Source organism: Microtus pennsylvanicus, chromosome X (assembly GCF_037038515.1).
Source record: "Microtus pennsylvanicus isolate mMicPen1 chromosome X, mMicPen1.hap1, whole genome shotgun sequence".
In the NCBI taxonomy this organism is placed as follows: Eukaryota; Metazoa; Chordata; class Mammalia; order Rodentia; family Cricetidae; genus Microtus; species Microtus pennsylvanicus.
Genome location: NC_134601.1, coordinates 4,074,424 through 4,084,407, shown reverse-complemented (window position 1 = coordinate 4,084,407; position 9,984 = coordinate 4,074,424). Strand labels below are relative to the sequence as shown.

The 9,984-nt window shown below is 45.3% G+C and overlaps 1 pseudogene; it reads right to left on the bottom strand.

The window, feature by feature from the left end:
- Window positions 1-7,955: 7,955 nt before the first annotated feature.
- LOC142841353 (non-selective voltage-gated ion channel VDAC1 pseudogene) lies at window positions 7,956-9,709 on the bottom strand (annotated as a pseudogene).
- Window positions 9,710-9,984: the final 275 nt, after the last annotated feature.

The following is a 9,984-nucleotide window of genomic DNA, read 5'->3' as shown; positions in this document are numbered from 1 at the left end:
CAGAGTCATTGCTGTAACCCCGTGACTCAGAAAACCTAAGCAGGGGGATCTCCAATGCCATTAAATGCTGTATAGCCAGACCCTGTCTCCAAAGTACAAAAACAAAAGCCACACTTTGAGCATTTTTTTTAGTGTATAGAATACTGTTATTACAATGTCTTATCACTAGCTGTGGTTGCCAGGTTACATCCTGGAACTCTTGCGCACATTCCTCCTACGTAAGCACCTTTATAAGGCCTAACGAGTGTTCATCCCTTAACCTCGGGCCCAGTCCTTAGCAACCACCATTTTTTCTCTCTGCTTCTATGAGGTCAATACTATTTTTTAGTTAGAATCCACATGGGAGCGAGGTCATGCTTAGCACAGCAGCCTCTAGCTTCACCCATGTTGTGGCAAATGACAGAATTTCGTTTTCTTTTTCTTTCTTACAGAATTTCTTCTTCTTCTTCTCTCTCTATTTTTTTTAAGGCAGGCTCTCACTTGAACTTACAATGACCCTTCTGCTTTCAATCCCTGACTGCTGGGGTTACAGCACCCCACCAAATTTCCTTCTTTTACAAGTCACAAGCAAAGTCCATTGTGCATGTGTACCCATTTTCTTTATCCGTTCACCTACTAGTAGGACGCACTTAGACTGATTGTGGAGCTTGGTCATTGTAAATAATCCCACAGTGTTGCTAATTTCAATTCTTTCCAAGACAAACACAGCAGTGAGATTGCAGGATCGTAAGATAGTTGGGTTTGGTGCGTTTTTGTTTGTTGGGTTTTGTTTTGAGAGCTCTCCATCTTGTTTTCTGTAATAGCTATACTGATTTACGTTCTTAACAACAGTGTGTTCTTTGCCAAAAGTTCCCATTTTTGAACACCCTTGGCGACAGTTGTGTATGTGTATGTAGTTGTGTGTATGGGCACACTGTATGCACAAACATGTGGAAGCCAGAGGTCAAGCATAGGTTGGGGGTGGGGTTGTTCATTAGGTACCATCCTCCTTGTTGGAGTTTTCCAAAGAGTCTCTGACCTGGTTAGGTGAGGCTTAGTTGGCCAGTGAGTTCCCATCCCTCTCTGCCCAGTAGAAGCATTACAGCAGGCACCCCCACACCTAGCTCCTTGGCGTGAGTTCTAAGGGTCAAGCTTCCATCCTCATGCTCTCGTGGCAAGCACTTTACCGACTGAGCTGTCTCCGAGCCCCGTATTTCCTTTTCTTTTTGCTTTTGTTATTTTTAAATAAGAACAATTCCAATAGGTACTTAGTGTTGCAGTTTACCTGATGGCACAATTAAACTTGGGACTTCACTTTCTCAAATTCAGCTCCTGCTATCCTAAAAAGGTTCGGCTAACTTATGTGGATTTTTTTTTTACATGGAGCCTGGACATGACCACATCATTGTCTCCCTTAAGCCATCCAGCAGATTCTGAGACACCCAGTCATCAGTAATCGCTTCCTTAATCTGACTTCAGTGTTTGGAGAGAGCTTGATTGGAAGCTTGAACTCTGGTTCTCTGGAAGAGCAGTAAATGCTCTTAACAGTGAGGCATCTCTCCAGGCTCCAGTTTCAGCTTCCTTTCTGGAAACTTCTGGTGTCTGAGCTTTCTTTGGTTTTGATGCTTTTATCTCCCAAAGGGAATGCAAGATCCATGAGTGCAATGTTCCGTTCACCATCTGTTATTATCTCGTCTTTCTTTCAATGTGACGTCTGCAGACCACACACCCTTAGGTTTCCCCTGACCAAACTTATTGGGACCTGTTTCTTAAGTGACCCCAGGATCCAGAATATTCTCTACTAACCTGTCTTTTCTTATAGGATCTTCCAGGGGAAATGATAGAGGGTCTTAGTCTGGGTGCCCGAACTGGCCATCTACGATAATCAGATTGATAACAACCCTAACTGTCATCAAAGTGCCTTCATTCATAACTGATGGAAGCAGATGCAGAAACCCACAGCCAAGCACTGGGCCGAGCTCCAGGAGTCCTCCTGAAGTAAGGGAGGAGGGATTGTACCAGCCTTGTACCAGCCGGGGGAGTCAAGGCCATGAAGGAAGAACCCACAGAGACAGCTGACGTGAGCTTGTGGGAGCTCATGGAGTCTGGGCCAACAGATAAGGAGCCCGCATGGGACTGATCTGGATCCTCTGCGTGTGCGTGACAGTTGTGTAGCTTGGTCTGTTTGTAAAGCTCCTAGCAGTGAGATCAGGACTGGTCTCGGGTGCCTAGCTGGCTTTTGGGAATGTGTTCCCTGTGCTGGATCACCTCACCCAGCATCTTTGCAGGGGGAGGAGCTCAGTCCTACCTCAACTTAATGTGCCATGCATAGTTAAAGCCCCTGAGAGGCCCTCCCCTTTCTGAATGGAGATGGAGGAGTGAATGGGGAAGGGGGTAAATGGGAGTGGGGGGTGGGAGGAGAGGAAGGAGGGGAAACTGTGGTTGGTATGTAAATGAGAAAACGTTAATGAAATAAAATTAAATTTAAAAAGAAATTATGACAGGACAGGAGAGATCAGCAGTTAAGACACATGCTTCTCATACAGAAGACCTGGGTTCAATCACCAAAATCCACATAGTAGCTCTCAACTGACTGTAACTCTAGCGCCAGGTGCTTTAGCACCCAATTCTGGCCTCAACGATGGTGGCTACAGTGGTAGTGGACCAACATGCCTCAGTTGCAAGATCTGCCTATCTCCCTCCCAGCCTACACAGCACTAAGGTTACAGATAAGAGCCACCACACTTGGCTTTTTATATGGGCTCTGGGGATCTGAACTCATGTGTGAGCAGCAGATGCTTTACCCACTGAGCCATCTCCCAGCCCTACTTTGAATATTCTTAATTGAAGTTCTCATAGTATTCCCCTTGTTTCTCCTCTCTGAGTATGTTCATTGTATTTCATAGAGTTGGTAATAAATACGACAAATCTTTGTCCACTTGCAAATATCACAATATATTTTTCAGGTCATATAAATGTCTTATAGTGGGAAAATATTCCTAACCCCTCCCTCCTATTCTTTGTATCATCTCAGCTCTAATAGTTACTTTTCTATAACAGTGAGAAACACCATGGCCAAAGCAACCTATAAAAGAAAGTCACACATTGGGCTTATGGTTCAAGAGGGTTAGAGTCCGTGATAGCAAAGCAAAGACATGGTAGCTGGAGTAGCTGAGAGCACACAACTCAAACCACATGCAAGAAGCAGAATGAACACTGGGGATGATGGCAGAAATCTTTTGAAACCTCAAACCTCATTTCCTTTGGCACATCTCCTCCATCAAGGCTACACCTCCTACCAACTGGGGACCAAGCATCCAAACATCTGAGCATAGGGAGGCCATTTTCTTTTGCATCCCCACAGCAACCACTCATTTCACTCCCATTGAACATACAAACATGAGTAAGCAGTTGCTACCATTTTCTTGAATAAAAACGCTATCTGGTTTTTATTAATAATAAATAAGAAAACTGACTTTTTGTCTTGCTTTTGTGTGTTCCGCAATCAGTCTTTTTTTACAGTTGAGTTTCTAACCTATATTATTTTCCGTCTCTCTAAAGAACTGATTTTGGTGTTCCCTCTGAGGGAAGGGAATTGGCAATCCAGTCTTCCAATTTAGTTTGCTTGTGAAAGTCTTTAGTTTTCCCCTTTTGAAGAATAACTTCCCAGCATGCTAAGATCTAGGTTATACTTTTCTCTTAGTATTTTAAATATGCCATTGTACTCTTGATTGCACAGGTTTGGGGAAGTTAGATATAATGCCAGTCTTTGCTCACCAGCAGTTAAGGAAGATTTGTGTGTGTGTGTGTGTGTGTGTGTGTGAGAGAGAGAGAGAGAGAGAGAGAGAGAGAGAGAGAGAGAGAGAGAGAGAGAGAGAGAGAATGCAATCTCTGAGAATTCCATACATGTATATATTATATTTCAATCATATCTGTCCCCACTGCTCCTGAACTCCCCCAGATTCCTCCCCTACCACTTCCTCTCAAATTTATGTCCTCTATTTTTTCCATTGCTTTTGATAACCCCAAGAGTCCAGTTAGCACTGCTGGTATGCTCATGGGTATAGGACCATCCACTGGAGCGTGAGTAACTTACCAGTGGCCACATTCCCCCATTAGAAAAAAGTGGCTTTCCCTCCCTCAGCACCCATCAACTGCTAATAGCTCCTTAGTGAAGGGGGGAGGCTTCAAAGCCCCTCCTTTCCCCATGCTGGGATTTTGACAGGCTTGATCTTACCCAGTTAACCACTGCTACTGTGAATTCGCGAGCACAACAACACCGTCAGACAACAGCATCTCAGTGCGCTCCTCTCTATTCCCCGCTCTTCTACTCTTTCAGTCCGTTCTTCTGCAAATGTTCCCTGAGCCTGTCCCATTTAGGGCTGAGCACTCACAGTGACTTCTCCTTAGCAATGGGTGATGCATCTCTGCACTGACTGCTGCCCACCACAGACAGAGGCTTCTCTAGCAAGTTGAGAACAGCATGAACGCAGTTTGACAATATGACCAGTTAAGAAAACAACTACAGGGGGGCTGGAGAAATGACTCAGTGGTTAATAGCACTAACTGCTCTTCCAGAGGTCCTGAGTTCAATTTCCAGCAACTACATGGTGGCTCACAGCCATCTATAATGAGACCTGGCTCCCCCTTCTGGCCTGCGAGCACACATGGAAGGAATGCTGTACACATAATAAATAAATAAATCTTAAAAAAAGAAAACAACTACAGTAGGTTCCTCCACCATGACTACCCCCCCACACACACACTATGGGCTTATGACCAGGTTTAGAGTGGTAGCCATGAATTCCTTCCTTTGTGTTTTTCCTCAGTCTTGGCTTCCATTCATATACCATTTCCCTGATTTCATTTTGTTGTCTCTTGGTTCTCTAATTCATTGAGCACCTTAGGATGGTGACTTGTATTGTCTGACAACCAACTCATATCTGCCTATTTTTTTTCTCTTGTAAGTTCTGGTTTCAGAAGTTTCACTTACTGCTTTAGGGATGGGGGTGTAAGTCTGTATAGTGTGCTTGCCTAGTGTGTGCCAAGCCTTGCATCTGTCTCACGGGGAGAGGAAGAAAAGAGAAGAAAGAGGAGTAGAAAGAGAGAAGAGAAAGAGCAAGAGCGAGCAAGTAACAGAGAAACAGACAGACAGATAGACAGATAAGAGAGAAGTGGTAGTGCTTTAAGTGCATCATATTTCCCTGTTTATCTGTCCTCTTAGCTTTGTTAGGATTTCAGCATCTAAAGTATTAGCTACCTCTCCAAGACCTTGTAGTCTGGTATTGTTCAGGAAACATTTTAGCTATTCATCCTGGATAGTTTCTGGGTATCTCTCAAGCTTGTTTCTCGTTTTAATCCTTCCTGGGCTTGTGAGGGACTATACTTTTGGAGTGTTCTGTCACAGGCTTCCCCCTGGTGTCTGCCTGTAGTATGGCAGCCACAAAAAAAAAAAAAATGCTGTGCTAATTTATAGTCCTGGGCTGCCACCTAGTGTTACCGCACACCCCGGCGCCTGTGTTTTTGTTCAGTGACATCCTTTTCTAGGACATTATGATGGGTGAGAATGGAAGAAACCAGTCCCTTAGTCAGCCCACCTTAAGGGGAGGAACAAAAGAGGTTCCAGAGTGTCAAAGCTCCAGAAGAAAGTTATGCAACACATTTTCTCCAAGGATGATGTGGGGTGGCCAGCTGACAGCCAGCATGAAAACAGAGCCATCACCTTAAGGAACCATGAACACCAGAGACACTCAGCCAATCAGAGCTTTTGGGCTGGTAACCACCCCCACCCCACCCCCCGCTGAGATATGATACCATCTGTGCGGGCGCTGTTATTCAGCAGTATAAAAAAGAATGTGAGTGGTAACACCTGTTTTGAGTCCAAGCTGCAACTCAGGCTCTAGTTGTATTTCCTAGGTACCTGGATAGAAGGACTGGCCCTTGAGCCCGCGGATAAGAGAACAGTGGTGTTCTCTTTTCAGCTAGAAGTAAAATCAGCAGGTTATTATAATAATTGGCAAATAGGTCACAGTGGTGAAAAAATTGGTTCCAAAAATGTAAGGACTACATATGAGCTGGAGTTATAGACAGGCTATTGTAAGCCACGTGCTGTGGGTGCTGGAAACCGAACCCAGGTCGTCTGCAAGTGTTCGTAACTGCCAAGCCACTTCTCTGGCCCTGTCATCATTTTAAGCAGTCACTAAAGATGTTTACTAAATTGTGAACAAACACAACGTCATCTTATGACTGGGGCACTTAGCTTCATACACCTACTGTGTGTTAAAGGAAACTGGAAAGCAACTTGACAAAGGAACATTGATTTACTGATAGTTTGGGCCAGTCCACAAAGAAAACTGTCTGGTTTCTCCAGCCTTCTCCAGGAGAGCTGTTACAATTTTATTGAAAAGATAAAAACAAAGTCAGAGAATTCAAGCTTGCTGAGCTGTGTGGATTCCCTGACCTTCCCCTCCCAGCCCCAGCCTGGGATTCTTAGGGAAGTTTTTAGCTCTTTAGGAAACCATTGTTTTCAGGAGTCCCTTAGAAGAATGGAGCAGAATGTATCTCTCTTCAGAATAGTTCTCAGTCGTGCAAGATAGTTACAGTTCCCCTGGTTTTGTGAAAGTGTTTAAAATATGCCTGTGGGGCTGGAGAGATGGCTCAGTGGTTAAGAGCATTGCCTGCTTTTCCAAAGGTCCTGAGTTCAATTCCCGGCAACCACATGGTAGCTCACAACCATCTGTAATGAGATCTGGTGCCCTCTTCTGACCTGCAGACATACACACAGAATATTGTATACATAATAAATAAATAAAAGGAAAAAAATTTAAAAAATATGCCTGTGTCTGAAGCAAATATCATACACATTCTACATAAGATCCAAGATTAGAAGATAATGGGTTAGTATCAGGTAGCCATGCAGAACCACCTCTTTTTTTCTTTTTTTTTTATTGAGAAAAGGAGAAAAAAAAAAACAAGTTTCCACCTCCTCCCAGCCTCCCATTTCCCTCCCCCTCCTCCCACCCTTCTCCCCCTCCTCCTGCCCTTCTCCCCCTCCCCCCACTTCTCTCCCCCTCCCTCTCCAGTCCAAAGAGCAGTCAGGGTCCCCTGCCCTGTGGTAAGTCCTAGATCCTCCCCCCTCTGTCCATATCTAGGAAGGTGAACATCCAAACTGGATAGGCTCCCACAAAGCCAGCACATTAAGTAGGATCAAAACCCCGTGCCATTGTCCTTTGCGTCTCATCAGCCCTCATTGTTCGCCATGTTCAGAGAGTCCAGTTTTATCCCATGCTTTTTCAGTCACAGTCCAGCTGGCCTTGGTGAGCTCCCAATAGACCAGCTCCACTGTCTCAGTGGGTGGGTGCACCCTTCGTGGTCCTGACTTCCTTGCTCATGTTCTCCCTCCTTCTGCTCTTCAACTGGACCTTGGGAGCTCAGTCCAGTGCTCCAGTGTGGGTCTCTGTCTCTATCTCCATCCATCGCCAGATGAAGGTTCTATGGTGATATGCAAGATATTCGTCAGTATTGCTCTAGGATAGGGTCATTTCAGGTTCCCTATCCTCAGCTGCCCAAGGAACTAACTGGGGACCTCGGCTTGGGCACCTGGGAGCCCCTCTAGGGTCAGGTCTCTTGCCAACCCTAAAGTGGCTCCCTTAACTAAGAATTGTGGGCAGAACCACCTCTTCATCACCTGTGGACTTCAGTTCCCTTTAGCAGGGCTGCCATAGCAATTCCATTCGGGTTGCTAGTTTCGAGACAAGGTCTTGCTACATAAGTTCCAGGCTGAACTGAAACAAACCTTCTTGCTTTAATCTCCCAAATACTTGGACGATGGGCAAGAACCACCCCCCACCATGTCCCATTTAACTTGTTTTCATCCTGACAATTGCCCTCCTTCTTCAGGGGGAAGCAAGCAGGCACCACTACATGCTGCTTGAATCTCCTTACATCTGGGCGACCTTTTGGAAGGTACCACCTCCTTTTTTTTTTTTTTTAGGTTTCAATATTTTATTCAAGTTTTATTTTAAGTGATGTTAATTACAGCATTTGAAGGGGAGGAGCTAATTCCACACAAAATGGAACAAAATGGAAGACTCTCTAATGTACCTATTAAAGTGCTAAAAAAGAGTGGTGTGCTTTTAACAAGGTCACTTTAGATCCCTAGTGTTGTCATGGTGACCACAATCACATGCCCAGCTTAAAGCTGTCTCATGCTCTAGTGCAATGGCGAGAGAGAGAGAGAGAGAGAGAGAGAGAGAGAGAGAGAGAGAGAGAGAGAGAGAAAGGAAAGAAAAAAGAAGAGAGAAGAGAAATGAAAAAACCATGCCACAACACAAGGAAGAATGAAGTCCTAAATGACGGCTCCATCGGCCCACTCTCTCCACCCTAAAATGGCACAAAGGAAATAGCTAACCAGAAGAGTGCTTTTGGTGTAAAACAGGTAACTGGGCAAGGACGGGAAGAAGCCACGGAGATCTGCCTAAGAAAGGCCCTCTCACACAGGTGTGTGTGCACATGCTTCTCAGCAGTTAGGATCGAGACACCAAGGTTGCTCAGGAAGTCACAATTTCACCTGTGGACTCGATACAGATTTACAAATGACCTGCATATCCCGAGCTTCCACTCGTGGCCTGGCATCTCTAGAGGGTCTCTTCTCCAGCCCCCGTCTACAGCTAAAAGGACTCTTTCAGGAATGGGGTGTCTGCTGTACATCTGAAATGGTAAACACCAGAAAGCCGAGTCATCCTTAACCTGGAGATCTAACATGGTATTTATCGATTCTCGCATCCCCCAACATACAACATTAAAAGGTTCACTAAATTCTGAAGGTAGCTATACTGCAAAATAGTTTAAAATTAACGATTGTACAATATTCATTTTTGCTTGAAATTCTAGTCCTAGACCAAGCTTGTGGCCACCAGCATTGACGTTCTTGCCATCCAGCAGAGCTGACAGCGTCAGCTTGATACCTGGCTTGAGGGTCTGAGTGTATCCTAAGCCGATCAGGCTAGAGTTGTTCACTTTGGCCGAAAAGCAGGCATCAGGGTCAACCTGGTACTTGACTGCTATTCCAAAGCCAGTGTTACTGTTCCCCTCTGTCTAGGCAAGGTTGACTGCGGTCTCTAACTTCTTGTTCACCTTCTGGTAGATGGAACCACCAAACTCCGTCCCATCATTCACATTAGCATGAAACTGGAATTCATCCACCTTGTAGCCAACTGCAAAGTTGCTCTGGGTCACTCGGGACTTGGAGGTCTCAAAATACATTTGGTAGCCAACGAGCCAGCCCTCATAGCCAAGTACCAGGGTACCCCGGATCGAGGGCCCAGCGATGTCAAAATCCACACCACAGCCGAGGTTGATATGCTCCCTCTTGTACCCTGTCTTGATTTTAGCATTTTTCCCCCAGTGTTAGGTAAGAAGGATGAGTCAAAGGTCAGCTTCAGCCCACGTGTGAGCTTGTCTTCCACGGTGATCTCGGTACCCAGGGTGTTGTCTGCGTCCCACTTTTCTGTAAACGTCAGGCCGTACTCAGTCCATCGATACTTGGTTTCCAGACTGCCGTTCACTTTGGTGGTCTCTGTGTTGGTGGAGCCTGAACTGGTAAATTCCAATCCATTCTCCGACTTTGTTTTCAAATCAAGTTTTATTAAGCCAAAGCCATAGCCCTTGGTGAAGACCTCCCTGGCAGACTGGCCAAGATCAGCATACGTGGGAGGCACAGCCATCTTCTCGGAGGGGTGCCACCTCCTTTGAGGGTCAGTCTCATTCCACCCCTGCCACCCCTCTTGTCAGAAAATAGGGTATGGAATGTACTAGGAACTGGGTGGGGGAGGGGAGCTGGGGGAAAGTACTAGGGCCACATTAAAAGAAAAACAGTTCATATGGAGGTCATTACAAGGCTTAAAATAAAACAGATGTTAAATGAACCCCGACTTTGTTAAGACCCAAACAGTCAAAACCTGACAAAATCAGAGGAAAACATAGCAATTGTTGTAGCTGATTGAG